At 40.5% G+C, this 17,458-nt stretch overlaps 1 non-coding gene across 1 annotated transcript; it reads left to right on the top strand.

Annotated features, from left to right (window-relative positions):
* The first annotated feature begins 16,723 nt into the window (after positions 1-16,723).
* On the top strand, positions 16,724-16,830 carry LOC133820430 (small nucleolar RNA R71). Its single transcript, XR_009886840.1, has one exon. It is a non-coding gene; the product is annotated as a small nucleolar RNA R71 (small nucleolar RNA).
* Positions 16,831-17,458: the final 628 nt, after the last annotated feature.

The raw sequence follows: 17,458 nt of genomic DNA, 5'->3' as shown, positions 1-17,458 counted from the left end.
GCTTCTTGACTTCTTCCTTTAAAGCTTTCGATCTATCTTTATCAAGTAGCCTTCTTTTTTGTTGGACTGGTGGAAAACTTTTGTCTATGTTCAGGACATGGTTAATGACGGCCGGGTCTATTCCAACCACGTCTTTATGCAACCAAGTAAAGACTTCCTAGTTCTTCTTCAAAAATTCTACCAGTTTTTGTTTTGTTGTTGTCTCTAAGTTTTTACCGACTTCCACAACCCTTGTCGGCTCTGCTTCATCGAGTTGGACCTCTTCGAGGTCCTCTATGGGTCCTACTTCTTCATCAAAACCCCCAAAGCGAGGATCCAAATCTCTATCCTCGCTTAGGGCAACACCCTATTTGATGACGCAATCACCTGATTGGGCTTGTATTTCATCGGCCGTCTGCAACTCTTTTCCAGCGGCCTCCCTCGATCCACCTTTCTTCACCTTAGATATCGAGGAGTTGTATCATTCCCTTGCTTCTCGTTGGTTTCCCAATACGCATCCTACCCCTGCAGAAGTTGGGAATTTCATGGCAAGGTGCCAAACCGAGGTAACAGCTCGCAGGTCGACCAGAATAGGCCTTCCAATTACAACATTGTACACGGAAGGACAACCAACTTCTATGAAAGTAGTGAGTAATTGTAGGATCTTTGAATTTAAGTCTAGATGCATGCTTCCTATTATTTTTCCAAACACATAATAGAAACATAGAATAACATGACATACATATGAACATTACATTCGTAAATTAACATAAACACAATGATGTAAAAACTTACGAATACGCAGCGAAACTGGAACAACTCCTTCATTCAATCTCTCTAACCCTTGATTCCTTTCTGTAGCAGAGTATTATCAAGAGATTGAACTAGATCAGCAACACAATCTTCCTCACCAAGCCTTTGATCAACCTAGAACTAGTGTGGGTTAGTTCTCAACACATGAGATAGAGATCTAGAAAAGAAGAAGAGATGGTGGCTAAGAAAGGATTAGAGTGTCTAGGTTTTCACTTACCCAATGAATCAACCAAGACTTACTTATGAAAACCCTAGATATCATATTCCTTATATAGACAACTTAATGGGTTTTATTTAAATTTAAATTTTGAATTAATTAAAATAATAAACAAAAAGATAAAAGCTTTGGGCTCCCACAAATGGACTTGGGCCCAATACCTTTATTTTGAATTTAAATCCCAATTGAGCCTAAATTCAAAACATTTTATTTATTTATTTATTTTAATTAATTAATTAAATCCTTATTCAAATTAACTAATTATAATTTGAAACTTGATTCAATTTTATTTATTTATATTGACACCAATTTATCAATATTAATAAATTTACCCAAAGATTCTCTTTTATTTTCTAAATCTCATATCTCTATAAATTTTCCAAAATTGACCTAGTCAACTTTAAAAAATCCTAATTGATAATTAAATTAATTAATTGAGACATTCTAGATGATTTACTCAAAGGTGATGCGGGGACCATGGATCCATGAAATCAAGCTCCAATAAGTTACCGTGAATTTATTTACGAATAATTTCACTACCTTATTAATTCCTCGTAACTCCACTATAGACTTGGAATTGAACTCTTGAATTCATAGAACGTATTTTCCGAACCATAAATACGTTATCCATTGTTATAACCATTACAGTTAGTCAATCCTCTATCGATGACTTACTAACAAGCTGGGTGAAAATTACCATTTTACCCTTCATCAGTATTTTATCCTTAACTCCCACTAAGTTCCTTATAAATGATATTTCCGTGAACTTAATCACAGAAATGAGATCTCAATCATTTAACCTTTTGAACAAAGCAATTAAGGAAATCATCTTTTCACTTCTCATACAGAAGTTATAGATTTCATATCTATGAATAATACTCCCACTCAATTACATTACTAAATCTACAAGATGTAAGTATGGGCTAGACCGTAGGGTAAGCTGGTAACGAACAAGTCAAAAGATTTAAATAATATAATTAACAGAATATTATCACTCAGAATTAAGATCGACTTAACCTATGGTCAACGTTGTGACATTTATTAGATTCGATAACAACGATACTTATTTATCAATCAATATCGGTCCTAGTCCAATGTAACCAAATACATCTAATCATATCTACTTGGTCAATGCCTTGGACAAGACATCACACTCCTAATGTGTAAGTAGATCATATCGTAGATTTCCTAATCAGTGAAAATCCAATGCACTGATCTAATCTAGGACTTATTCTTTTGAACATATAATTACAACTATAATCCACTGTGACCTAGTCACTATAATTGTAACTATCCATATGTTCGGGATTTTATGAATGTTTGTATTAATTGAATAAACATGTAATAAAGCAAGCGAACAATGAAATTGAATAAACAAAACAATTTCTACTTCTTTTATTGACAATAATAATGTGTTACATAAGAAATATGGTTTTATTAAGGGCATAAAACCCAACAGTAATGTCCTATTCACAGGTGTCATTTCTGCTATAACTGGGAGCCTAATCGACCCTGTTGGTGCGAGCCCTTCGCCAGAAAAACCATATATGGTTTGGTTGCACGGCTCCAAGTCCTTGACGGACAACTTCATCCTCTCCAGTGAAGATTTATACAAGATGTTAACCGAGCTCCCTGTGTCAACTAACACCCTTTTAACCATCATGTTGGCAATCTGGACGTCCACGACCAGCAGGTCCGAATGTGGGAATTGTACATGCTGAGCATAGTCTTCAGAGAAAGTTATCAACTCCTCCTCTGTTCGAGCTTTTTTAGTTGCTCGATCCTCCACACTCATCATCTCGATGTCCTGGTCATGGCGTAAGGTCCGAGCTTACCGCTCCCTTGCCTTCCCCTTATCTCCTACAAGGTGTGGGTTGCCACAGATGTGAGTAATGTACCTGCCACAAGAGCTGGCTGTAAAGGTGGCTAGCGTTGGCGTGTAGGCGCCTACTCGTTGCCTCCTTGAGCCTCTCGCTGAGAACCTCCTGCGGCTCATACGTACCTCCTTAGGTGTGCCTGTCTGATAAGGAACTCAATCTCGTCCTTCAACTGGTTACACTCATTAGTGTCATGACCGTAGTCATTGTGAAAATGACAAAATTTTGTTGTATCTGTCTTAGAGATATCCTTCCTTATAGGTGTTGGTCGCTTATAAGGGACATTAGAGTTGGTCGCCTAGTAGACTTCTGCTCTGCTCTCGACAAGGGTCGTATAGTTGGTGAATCTCGGCTCATAACTATTGCCTTTGGGGCATTTATTTTCGGACGTCGATGGCTAGTTGTTCGCCCTTTTTCCACCGTTTTTACCATTCTTGTTCCCATTGCCTTTGTCGTTGCCATTGGGTTTATCTGACCCGTTGGCGGCTTCGGTGGGATCTTCCTTTGGTCCCTTGTCTTTTGCAGATGATTTCCCCTCGTTGGAAATCGCATCCTTGAGCTTGATGTATCGATCAGCTCGATCAAGAAACTCCTGGGTACTCTTTACCCCATTCCTTCTTAGGCTATTCCAGAGTGGAGAATGGTGCCTTACTCCAGCAGTTAGGGCCATCATTTTTCCCTCGTCGCCCACTATTTTAGCTCCAGCAGCTGCTCGCATGAAATGCTGGATGTATTCTTTCAAGGGTTCTCCCTCCTTCTGTCGTATCTCGACCAGCTGGTTGGCCTCGGTGGGGTGTACGCGACTAGCGTAGAATTGTCTGTAGAATTCCTTCACGAACATTTCCCATGATACTATACTAGCAGGAGGGAATTTAAAGAACCACTCCTGAGCAGTGTCAGATAGGGTGGCGGGGAAGATCCTACAGCGGGCATCGTCCGACACCTTCTGGATGTCCATCTGTATCTCAAACTTGTTTACGTGAGATACTGGGTCCCCGTACCCATCGAAGTTCAGCAGTACTAGCATCTTGAACTTGCTGGGGGTTTCTGCTACAGCAATCCTCTGTACAAACGAAGTACCTCTCCTCTGATCATACTCGATGTGGGATGTCCGCCTTCCCACCAGCTGCTGGACAGCCTGATTTAGTGAGTCAATTTGGGCCTATACAACGTCTGGGATCGCTGGGGTGATTGGTGCCGGAGGAGCGCACTCATCATGCCTCTCGCGCTTGTCGTTGAGCACATCCCTTAGGTCATCATCTCTGCACCTTTGCTCGCTAGCGCCCAGCCAATCAAAGACGTTATGCTGTCTAGGTTGCCTCCCCAGCATTTTGGCTCGTAGGCCTATTTTCTCTTGGTGGGGGGTTCCTATCTCCACCTCTTCCTCCATGCCCCTGACTAGCATTTCTCCTACCGGAGTCAGCCTCATTATAATCATGGTCATCCCTAAACTGCGACCGACTATAGCGTGACCGGCTAGTCACGCTGTTTCCTCCTCTAGCTAGCATCTCTCGAGCATTAAGGGGAGGCCTGCGTTGGTCGGTGGGTCCCCGTGCATTATTATGTCGTGGGGGTCCCCTGACCACAGATCCTGAATCGTCGTGCCTTTTGTTCGCAGAAGGACGTTGCCCCCTGCTCGGTGGATTTGGCTCATTGGTCACTGGGCGTCTAGGGCTTCGGGGAGGCTGCCCGGCCCTATTCTGCCTCTGGCGCAGGGGATTACCTTGACCAGATTGAGAAGGTAGCTGCTGCTCAGGATCCTAAATTGGGATATCCTACTGAGCAGTAGGTGGTTGCTCTAGCCTTTGAGGGCTTTCTGGCTGAAGTGGAGGACTCGGATTTGGGGCCCGTTGCGGTGGTGCATTTGGTGGCTGATCCAGTTGAGAAGCCGGTGTAGCTTGTCCCCTAGCCAACTGAATGGCTGCTTCTAAAGCGGTTGTGGCGTCTCTCTACCGGCGGTCCATGTCTGCCTGGCACTCATTCGGCTCCTGACGCTGATGCTCGATTTCCCTCTGTTGTTGCACCAAGGTCTCTGCCGCATTCTCTTGATTGGCCCTCAGATTGGCCAACTCATCCTGCAACACACTCAGTGTTGTCCTCAGTGTTTCAGAATCCATTTCTTCCTCCTCAAAATCCAAGTGTGGCTCATTTTCAGTCACATTTGGAGGAGGAGGCTAAGTGGATGCAGCACCAGAAGTCTGCCCAACTCTCTTGGATGTCTTGGCCATTTGATCTTCTTGAAGTTTCAGATTAATTCTCTCAATGAAAGCACCAAAATGTTGACCCTTGATCTGGCCAACAACACGGAGTCAAATAAACGACAAAGAACAAAAGGAAATCAATAAGAGAATCAAATGGAAAGAAAATTACACAAACGATTTATAGTGGTTCGGCCCCAACTAGATGGTAATGGCCTACATCCACTTAGTGTTCTTATTGATATTGAATCCCAATATTATGATCAATGAACTAGGGTTCACGAGTTTCACAAGTCTTGGGAGGATTACAATTTCGGTGGATAATCAAACTATGCTTTTCTCTTTGAATACAAAGATCAAAAGTTCAGAAGTCAAAAGTCCCTTCCTTGAGCCATCTTCTTCTTATTTATAGGCTCCAGGGGGTTACATGGGCCAATGGGCCTTAATTACAATTAAGATCAACGTATCAAGGTAATAAAAGGAAACATAATAAATGTAATTATTACAAGATTGCGTATCCCAAAGGAAGTAAATGAAAGTATGCGACCAGACTGGTCGCACCTAATCGTGACATTTGACGAATCAATAATTATCTGGTTGATGGTCAAACAGGATCCCTTCACTCGAAACCGCCACGTGCCAGCCACGTGTAAGAAAATCTTTCCGCGTCATCAAGAGATATTTTTGGGTTAACATTGTATTATTCAAGTCCTTTGATTTGTTCGTTACCAGCTTACCCTACAGACTAGCGCATACTTACATCATGGGGACTTGGTAGTATAATTGAGTGGGAGTGTTAATTATAGATATAAACATCTATAGTTTCTAGCAAAAAGTAAAATGATGATCACCTTATAGCTTGGTTCAACGAGTTAAATGATTGAGTACTCATTTCTATGATTAAAGTTCATGAAAATATCATTTACAAGGAACTTAGTGCTATTTAAGGTTAAAATACAATGAGGGGTAAAACGGTAATTTATACCTGACTCAGTTGTAGATCATCTATAGATGATTGAATGATAAACTATAGTTGTAACAATGGATACGTATTTACTTTAAGTGTAAAGCATTCTATGAGTTCAAGAGTGCAATTTCGAGTCTTTAGTGGAGTCACGGGGAATTAATAAGGTAGTGAAATTATTCGATAATAATTTTACGGTAAGTTATTGAATCTTGAATTGATGGGTCCATGGTCCCCAGAATGCCTTTAATTAAGTCATCTAGATATTCTCAATTAATTGATTTAATTATCAATTATGATTGTCAAAGTTGTTTTGTGTCAATTTTGGACAATTTTACTAAGATGTGGAATTTAGAGAAGAAAAAAGAAATTTGGGCAAATTTATTAATTATGAAAAATTAGTGTCAAATTGATAAATAGTATTAAATCAAGGTTCAAATTATAATTAGTTAAATTGAATAAATTATTTAATTAATTATTTTTTTTAAATATAATTATAATGATATATATGAATATAAAGTTAAACTTAATAAGATTTCGTTAAATGAAATCAGTTTATATCTATATTATATTTATTTAATTAATTAATAATGTTTTTGTTTTATTATATAATTATAGAAAATAATAGTATTTGAATTTAAAGATTTTTATGTTTTGAATTTAAAAATGGAAAAATCTCAAGGCTTGGCAAAATATCTAGTATTCAGCCATATAAGGATTTTTAAGCTATTATTTTAATTATTTAATTAAAGTGAATTAATCCTAAAGTGTTGCTATAAATAGGTACTTATGTCTAGGGTTTTGTGTTCTAAAAAAGTGAAGTGAAAAAGCAAAAACATATACTCAAGAGACCTATTGTAGCTGCTCATATTCTCTCTTCTTGTCTATAATTTTCATATCTCGTGTGTTGACAATTGCCCGCTCTAGTCTAGGTGATCAAAGATAATTGTGGAAGACTATGTAGTTTGAAGATCCTGTTCACTCTCTTATTATTACTCTACGACAAAAAGGAACAAGGGTTAGAGAGAGCGAAGGAATGAGTCTCAATATCTGTTGCGTCAAAGTAAGATTCTTAAACTCTATTATTTGATTTACTTTATGAAATTTATTAGCAACATGTTTCTAGGTTGTTTTATATGTTAATATGTTTAATATATGAAACATACATGAAAATAATTATGATCCTGTAAAATGTATTCCAACACTTCTCCCTTGATCAGGGTTGTCATCGACTTTGCCCTTGCCACGCTCTTGTGGTGTAGGTGCCACACCAGCTGGAGGATCTTGCACAATGGCAGTAGGGTGCTTGGGAGGCACACCTGCTGTGTTAACAAGTGGTACTACAGTTGGGTGCATGGGCGACACACCAACTGGCTGCCAGAGTGGCCCTCATGGCATTAACCATCTCCTGCAGGGCAGCAATATTCCCCTTCTGGGCATCGAGTTTTTTTTGCTAAGTAGCCACCTGGTCGCGAAGCACTACCACCTCTGGAGAATCCTCCGCGTCCATCAGCTAAGGATAATCCTCCTCATAGTATTCTCCATCATCTCTGTGCCTATGGCATCATAATCGGCGTTTTCGTCATAATCCTCCAGGTCCATCTCTAGAAAGTCTTGTGAAGGTGGTCGATTGGATTCTCCACCCTCGACTCCAGTGGAGGAGCTGTGTCATTTGGTGCGTTCCGTCTAGTGGTCACCATGGTCATTTTTCTTCAAGCTCTCAATGAAAGCACCAAAATGTTGACTGTCTTTTTCGCTATCAACCTAATCTAAGAACTTGACATAAATTAGAAGAAAATAACACAGAGATTTTACGTGGTTCAGGCTATAAAAGATCCCCAGTCCACGAGTCTTTGGTATTAGTGAGTTTGAAGCTTGTTTGAGCAAGCTTCAATTAAGTCTTATGTAGTGTATATATTGCTCTGAGTTTACAATTACTTAATTAGCCAAAATTCTCAACCCTTAACAAGGAGATACCCCAGCTCTATTTATAGAGGACTGGGTCCTTAATGCCCTTAATGAACATTTAATACACATTCTCCCATTATTTGGGGAGTAAACTGTTAATTAATTACATACGGATGCACTAACAAAGACCATGGGCCCAGAAGGATTGCATGGGGCCCATTTGCATAAAGTTGCCCACCAACTTTATGGGGAACAAGTATCTGACCATGTCAGAATATGACGCACGTTCACCCATGTCAGACAGCGTTGTGGGAAATGTCGATTGTCGAGGATACGAACTCAACACCACTAATCGAGGCTCGCCAAAAGTTGTCAGATGGTCTGAAGGGCCATAGCTGCAGCAACTGACACCTGGCAACAACTCAAGGTCCAAGGGCAAGAATCCTAGCCCTGGGAAATTGGCGAATGAAGAGATCAATGACCATCTGAATGGTCCTCGAGGCATGGCCTCACTTGGAGACATCCACACTGTGGAGATGGACCACCGGTCGTGGCCTCTCTTTGAGACATCTGCGCCCCGAGGTATCCTCGAGGCGTGGCCTAACTTTGAAGTACCCTTTCCTTGGGGATGAGTCACCAAACGTGGCCTTTCCTTGAGACACCCGCTGTTGCGAAATTAATAGTGTGTGCAAGTATACACAGTTGTCAAACAAGTAATAAAGTGATAAGTCAAGTATCGTTTCCACAGGGATTGAAAATTGGAAATTAATTCACAAAATTAATTACTCACAAATTGGTTTCAAATAAAAGTAAAACAATAAGATAAAACTAAATTAATGAAAAACAAATAAAATTAACAAACAAAAACTAAGAGAAGAAACAAGCTAGAATTATTAAATTGTCCTAAAAATGCAATTATGGTAACAATGTTGCAGAGGAATGCTATAGCAACTGGGCAAAGTTGACTAGGAATTTAAATTTCATAATCCTTTTTCCAAAGTGTTTATGATTTGGTTCTTTAATTAATTAACATATTCCTATGCCCAATTAATTTCAAGAACACCAATATAAGTACAATTCCTCTAAGTCATGCAAGGTGATAATATATCCCTATACAATCACAAATCCAAATCTAAGAAATTAAGAACTTGCATCATTCAAGTTTGTGTCCATTAACATTAACCTTTCCAGAATTAATATTAATTCATCAACCCACAATTGATGATCAAACAAAAGTAAGCATTAGGCAATATACACACTTGAATGAACAAAACTCATCCACCAAAACATTCATGCAACAAAGTACCAAATCACAATTTCAAGTCAAGAAAATAATACTAGCAAAATAGAAATTAACTCATAAATAGATGTGCAAAAATACAAAATTCTAAATTAGAGAAAGATAAAAATAAAAACCCATATGGAGTTTGTCACAAGACTCCAAGCTTTTCCCCCAAAATCCTCTTCTTCTTCCTCTTGATTTTTGCCAAATCTCTAAATAAAATTACTAGAGGAAAATACCAAACCTAAAACTAACACTCAAATAAAATATTCTTTTTCTTTTTCTTTTTCTTTTTCTTTTTCTTCATTTTTCTGGGTGTTTTTCTCTCTACAATGGCAGCTCTCTCTCCAAAATGGTGGCTGCTCCAAGGTTGAAGAAGATAAAAAATTAACTCTCTAGGGCTCCAAAATTGGGTATAAACCCTTTCTTTTTCTTCTACACGTGGGGACCACTCTTCTTTTCAGAAATTTTCAGCTCCTTTCCACCTCATCCTCACACTATTCAAGTCTCTCCTCCTCATTTAATCACTTGCCAAGTGTGCAAACTTTATGTTGCTGGCTGTATACACTTTGCTGCAGCAAAGTTGACTGATGCTACAACAAAATGCCAAAATTTCAGCTCCAAGATGATTTCCTTGCACATGTTTCACTAAGCTTTCCAAGCACCCTTTCTTTTTGCCTTCAAAATAGATACCACATTTTTAGAATATAATCCCATTATTTTCCACAAGAGTTATCATTAATTAAAACAGAATACAGAAACAAAATTAAAAGACAAAATGACTAAAACCACACAATAATAACACAAACACTCTATTTCACTTAAATTTTTAAGTTCAAAAGCTCAATTAATAACTCTAAAATATAGAGTTATCACACCCCCAAACTTAAACCATTGCTCATCCCGAGTGATGACTCTAAAAGAAGAAATACAAGAAAAACCAACTAACTACAAGACAACATAATAAAGAAACAAAAGAAAAGACACTACTACAAAGAGGAGATGCTTACTTAGTATTTGGCCTAACAAGGAAAATGCTCTCAAACTTTTATTGAAGTTGATGATGATGATGAAATGATAATATAATTCCTCTTGTAAGTGTTTTCAACCAAATTCCTCAAATATTAATGATGTTATCAAACCAAGAATCAAGTGTTTATCCCTAAAGTGTATAGATAGCTCTTCCCAAACATTCTCAATTTTTCCTAAAGTAAATTAGACCTTGATCCTAAAGCCTAATTACTGTCTCCATAAGTTGATTTAATGATTCCCTCTCCACTAATGTAGACAAACACTAACCAAGGATCAAAAGGTCTTTAACAAGCTTGTAGTGTAAGGCTTAGGTGTAGGTGGTTAAAATAAGTCATTTTAGGCTCAATTAACTTTAAAAGCACCTTAATTTTCCTAAGACCAAGTAAGAGCTCACAATCACTTCCCCAAAAGATTACCCCCCAAAAATCAAAGTCACTCTTGCCATTATTCTTTATTGCTAACATAGACAGAAACAAAGAAAGAAAGAAAGGAAATAAGACATAATGCTATACATATATATTTTTTAAGATGCTACACCCCCAAACTTGCCTTTAACTATATGCATATAATTTGCAACTCTTTGATTTTGGGCTTGGGTTGTAGGAGGCGGGGCCGAATGGGTTGGGTTTTCGCTGGGTGGTGAGGTCGTGGGTTCGCATTGTAGGAGGCGGGGCCGGTGGGTGCGTGGGTGGTGGGGTCGTGGGTTCGCGAGCTTGGGTCCGTGGGTTCAGCTGTGGTGGGGTCGGGGCTGGTGGGTTCGTGGAAATGGTGGGGTCGGGTGGCGAGACCGACTGGGTTCGTGGGTGGTGGGGGACGTGGGGTCGTGGGTTTGGGTCTGGGTTGGTGGGTTCGTGAGGTGGGGTCGTGGGTGGCAAGGCCGATTGGGTTCGTGGGTGGTGGGGCGCGGTAGTGGGGTCGGGGCATGGGTTCGTGGCTTGGGTGTGAGGCCGTGGGGTTGGCTGTGGTGGCGATCGTGGGTGTGGGGTCATGGGTGCGTAATGGCAAGGAGATGGCGGCCATGAGGTTTGGGAGATGGGCTGGGTTCGTGGGGGCTAGGGGCGGTTGGGAGGTGTGGGTGGCGGCTGGGTGTTTACAGAGAAATGGGGATGATGAATATGATGGGCTTAGGGTTTCAAAAATGGAATGGGTAAAATTTTTACTCTACGTGTCTTTTAACAACTTTGCTGCAGCAAAGTCAAGTCAGAGAGCATGCTGAATTTTGATGTTGCAACATCATGGAACTTTGCTGCAGCAACAGCAAGTCAGAGAGCAACCTGAATTTTGATGTTGCAACATCATGGAACTTTGCTGCAGCAACAGCAAGTCAGAGAGCGACCTGAATTTTGATGTTGCATCATCATGGAACTTTGCTGCAGCAACAGTCAAGTCAGAGAGCAAGCCCAATATGATGCTACATCACTCAAACTGTTCAACCCCTTCTTTTTTTTTTAATTCCATTTTTCTGCAACCATAAGCACATTGAACCATCAAAATCCAATGTTCCAAAGAAATATATTATATACATACATATATATTTTTCATATATTTCTTGTCTTCTCCCTTTTTCTTTTTCTTTTTTATTTTTTATTTTTTTTATATATATATAATATACATCTATATAAAACTTGGGTTGCTCTACAATTAAATCTCAAAGTTCCACAGCAACCCGAGTTTTTACATATTCTTCAAGGATCCTCCAAAGAGATTGAGCACTTGTTTCGCTCAACCTCACCTCCCCAATAATGCTTGATCCTTTGGCCATTAACCTTGAATTCCCTTCCGGAGCCTTCTTCACGCAATTCCACTGCTCCATAAGGATGCACCTTAACCACCAAGAATGGGCCCAACCATCTTGACTTGAGCTTGCCTGGAAATAGTTTCAAACGCGAGTTAAACAACAAAACTCGCTGGCCTTCTTCAAACACCCTTGACTGAATATGCTTGTCATGCCACCTTTTTGTTTTCTCCTTGTAAAGTTTGGCATTTTCATAAGAGAATAATTGCATCTCTTCCAATTCATTTAACTACAACATTCTCTTTTCTCCTGCAAGTTGCAAGTCCATGTTGAGTGTTTGAATAGCCCAATAAGCGCGGTGCTCAAGTTCCACTGGCAGGTGACATGCTTTTCCAAATACCAACTGATATGGTGACATCCCCAATGGTGTCTTGAAAGCTGTTCTATAGGCCCACAATGCGTCATCTAATCTCTTGGACCAATCCTTGCGGTTAGGACTCACCACTTTCTCAAGGACACCTTTTATCTCTCTATTAGACAACTCAGCTTGCCCATTAGTTTGGGGATGGTAAGCAGTAGCTATTTTGTGCCTCACATCATATTTAGCCAATAAGCTAGCCAACACTTTGTTCACAAAATGGGTCCCCTCATCGCTAATGATTGCCCTTGGAGTGCCAAAACGAGTGAAAACATTCTTCTGTAAGAACCTCATGACAACTTTAGCATCATTAGTGGGAGAGGCAATTGCTTCCACCCATTTTGAAACGTAATCCACAGCTACCAAAATGTATAAGTCGCCATAAGATGGAGGGAAAGGGCCCATAAAATCGATACCCCACACATCGAACAATTCAACTTCAAGAACATTAGTTAAGGGCATCTCATTCCTTCTGGAAATATTACCAACCCTTTGGCATCGATCACACCTCAACACAAAAGCATGAGCATCTTTGAATAAGGAAGGCCAAAAGAACCCACATTGAAGTACCTTAGATGCGGTGTGCGATCCCCCAAAATGACCACCACAAGGTGAAGAGTGACAATGATGCAGGATATCCTCCATCTCTTGCTCGGAAACACACCTCCTAATCATGTGGTCGGCACATTGTTTGAACAAGAATGGCTCCTCCCAAAAATAATGCCTCACGACATGCAAAAACCTCTTTTGTTGGCTTGTCAAATCCGGAGGAAACAATCCACTAACCAAGTAATTAGCAAAATCCGCAAACCAAGGAACAACATGAGAGTGGTTGACCTCAAACAATTGCTCATCTGGAAATGTCTCTTTGATGGGCACTAGAACATTGGATCCTTTTTCACCTTCCACTCTCGACAAATGATCCGCCACTGGATTCTCGACTCCCTTCCTATCTTGAATTTCCACATCAAACTCTTGAAGTAAAAGCACCCATCTAATTAAACGAGGCTTGGCATCCTTTTTCTCAATCAAGTCCTTTATAGCGGAGTGATCTGTGTATACTATTACCTTGGTGCCCACCAAATAAGCCCGAAACTTGTCAAAGGCAAAGACAAAAGCCAAGAGTTCCTTTTCCGTCACTGTATAATTAAGTTGAGCACCTGTCAAAGTGCGGCTAGCATAATAAATGGAGTGAAATATCTTGCTTCTTCGCTGCCCCATAACAACTCCCACTGCATAGTCGCTAGCGTCACACATTAATTCAAAAGCCAAGTCCCAATCTGGAGCTACAATTATTGGTGCTGAAATCAATCTCTCTTTCAACTCTTCAAAGGCTTTCAAACATGCTTCATCAAAGTGGAATGGCGCCTCTTTCTCCAATAGGTTGCAGAGAGGCTTAGAGACCTTGGAGAAATCTTTTATGAATCGCCTATAGAACCCGGCATGCCCAAGAAAGCTTCTAATATGCTTCACCAAAGTAGGAGGAGGGAGCTTCTGAATAACTTTAATCTTAGCTCGGTCAACTTCAATTCCTTGCCTTGATATCTTGTGGCCCAAAACAATACCTTCCTTAACCATAAAATGGCATTTTTCCCAATTAAGAACAAGGTTTGTTTCTTCACATCTTTGCAAAACCTTGGCCAAGTTGCTCAAGCAATCGTCATATGAATCACCGAAAACAGAGAAGTCATCCATGAATACCTCTAGGAACTGCTCCACCATGTCAATGAAAATAGCCATCATACATCTCTGAAATGTGGCAGGTGCGTTACATAGACCAAAAGGCATCCTTCGAAATGCGAAAGTACCATAAGGACAAGTGAAAGTTGTCTTGTGCTGATCCTCTGGAGCGATTGCAATCTGATTGTAACCAGAGTATCCATCTCGAAAACAATAGTACTCTCTCCCTGCAAGTCTGTCTAACATCTGATCAATGAAGGGAAGAGGGAAGTGATCTATTCGAGTAGCCTTGTTCAGTTTTCTATAGTCCATGCAAATTCGCCACCCTGTCACGGTTCTAGTAGGAATCAACTCATTGTCTTCATTTTCCACTACTGTAATCCCACCTTTCTTTGGTACACACTGGACAGAATTGACCCATGAGCTGTCAGAGATGGGATAAATAATACCTGCATCGAGCCACTTGATAATCTCCTTTTTCACCACTTCTTTCATGATAGGATTTAGCCTTCTTTGCCCTTCAATAGACCCTTTTTCATTGTTTTCTAACAGAATCTTATGCATGCATAGAGAAGGACTAATGCCCTTTATGTCTGCAATGGTCCACCCAATGGCCTTCTTGAACTTCCTCAATACATCCAACAAATTTTCTTCTTGCTCCATACTTAACTCAGCTGAATCAATCACAAGTAAGGTGGAAGACTTACCCAAATAGGCATATCTTAAGTGTGAGGGTAAAGCTTTTAATTCCAACTCCGGAGGCTCTTCCACTGATGGTTAGGGGCTGCGAAAGACCTTGAAGAGAGCTCCAAAGATTCAAAATGCTTTCTTGTATGCAATCCTTGTGAGCTAGCTTCTAGCCAAGCCAAGTATTCATCCTCATCCTCTGCATGTGAATCAAACATCAAGAGTCTCTCTAGAGGATCATCAAAATTGTTTTCTAATTCCTTTGAAGCCAAAGAATCTACCACTGAAACCACATAACACTCTTCGACCTCATCTGGAAATCTCATAGCCTTGAAAACATTGAAAGTCACCTGCTCATTTTGAACCCTCATAGTAAGTTCACCATTTTGCACATCAATCAAAGTTCTACCAGTAGCTAAAAAAGGCCTCCCTAGAATGGATTGGTACCTCCCTGTCTGCCTCATAATCCAACACAATGAAATCAACTGGGAAAATGAACTTATCAACTTTTACCAAGACATCCTCAATATTCCCATCTGGATAAGCAAGAGATCTATCTGCAAGTTGTAGAGTCACTGTGGTAGGTCAGACTTCACCAATCCCCAATTGTCTATACACAGACATAGGCATCAGATTTATACTAGCACCCAAGTCACATAATGCCATGCCACAATAAGAATTACCAATGGTACATGGAATGGTGAAACTCCCAGGATCTTTCATCTTCGGTGGCAGCTTGTTTTGTAAGAATGAGCTACATTCCTTGGTAAGAGCCACTGTCTCAAATTCTCCTAACCTTCTCTTCCTTGTAAGAATATCTTTCATGAATTTTACATAGTTAGGCATTTGCTCAAGTGCCTCTACCAGTGGGATGTTGATATGCAACTGCTTCAACATATCTAGAAACTTCTTGAATTGTGAATCCAACTTTTGCTTCTGAAAACGTTGAGGAAATGGAGGTGGCTTCTTTGAAATTGAGCTTGCTGGTTGACAATGCTGCGGTATCCCTGCGGTATCCTAGGCAGAGGCAGATTTTTGTGCACTAGGAAGTTCAGCATCTTTTTGGAATTCCTCATTTATTTGGATTGAAGAGGGCTCACCCTCCTGCCCAGACTCGGTCTTGTCCTTCTCCAACTCCTTTCCACTCCTCAAAGTAACAGCTTTACAATGTTCCTTCCCCATACTCCTTGGATTCTCGGTATCACTTGGCAGTGTACCATGGGGTCTATATCTAAGCTCATTAGCTAGTTTCCCAACTTGGTTTTCTAAGTTCCTCAATGAAGCCGCTTGGCTCTGAATCATGGCTTCATTCTTCACTATATATTCCTTCAACATGCTCTCAAGAGAGCTAGATTGCATTGTCTGTTGTTGTGGTCTTTGTTGTGGTGCTTGAGGGGGGTACCCCGGTGGAAAATTTGGTCTTGGAGGCATTGAAGGATTACTAGGGCCAGCTCCTTGATTACTCCATGAAAAATTCGGGTGTTGCCTCTTGTAGGAATTAGAATAAGGACCATTCCTATTTTGGTTCCCCATATAACATACAGCTGCCGGATTAAAGGGATAGTTATCAAAAGTATGACCCTCACCACAATATACACAAGAAATGCTCTCCATTTGCCCCATTTGTGTCCCCATAGGCTGTCCCATTGATTGATTCATCCCCATATTCATTGTCTTGAGCATATTAGAAATAGAAGACACTTGGGCCGCCAAAGAAGTGATGGCATCTACATCATGAATACCGGCCACCTTTCTACCGGTAGACAATATAGAAGTGGGCCACTGATAGTTGTTGTTGGATATTCTCTCAAGGATTTCATATGCCTCATTATAGGACTTAGCAAGAAGAGCCCCGTTCGCTGAAGCATCAACCACCATCCTAGTATGAGCGTTAAGACCGTTATAGAAGGTTTCCATTTGGATGCAATGAGGAATGCCATGGTGAGGGAATTTGCATAACAACTCCTTAAACCGCTCCCATGCCTCATATAAGGATTCTTCATCAAGTTGTTGAAATGAAGTAATCTCATTGTGAAGCTTGGCATTTTTAGTGGGAGGAAAATACTTCATCAAGAACCGCTCAGCCAACTCTTGCCAAGTACTCACGGAATCAGATGGCAAGGAGTTCAACCAAGCTTTGGCTTTGTCTCTCAAGGAGTATGGGAACAACTTTAGTCTCAATGCATCCTCTGTCACTCCAGGCAGCTTGAAAGAGTCACTTACTTCAATGAACAAGTGAAGGTGAAGGTGAGGATCCTCGGTTGGCATCCCACTAAATTGGCCCACAGTTTGAAGCATCTGGAACATGACTGGCTTCAATTCAAACTGTACTGCCTGAATTTCTGGTCTGACGATGCCTAGATTGAGCTCATTGAAGAGGGGGAGAGCATATTGCTTGATAGCACGATCTCTGTCATCAGCCACAATAACTGCATTTTGCCCATTGTTGGCAGCTACTCCCCCTTGAGCTACTCCCCCTTGAGCAACTCCAACTGTATTTACTGGTGGATCATGAGCGACTCCTGGTAGAGGAGCTGTCGTCTGGGCGGCTCCCTGTTGAGCCCCTTGCTCAGCATCCATCACTACTACTTCCCTTTTTGACTTTTGTATTCTTCGCCTTCTTCTAAAAGTGCGCTCGATTTCTAGATCAATGGGAAGTAGTTCAGGG

This window comes from Humulus lupulus, chromosome 2, assembly GCF_963169125.1.
Source record: "Humulus lupulus chromosome 2, drHumLupu1.1, whole genome shotgun sequence".
Lineage (NCBI taxonomy): Eukaryota > Viridiplantae > Streptophyta > Magnoliopsida > Rosales > Cannabaceae > Humulus > Humulus lupulus.
This window is presented reverse-complemented; position numbering and strand designations above follow the sequence as displayed.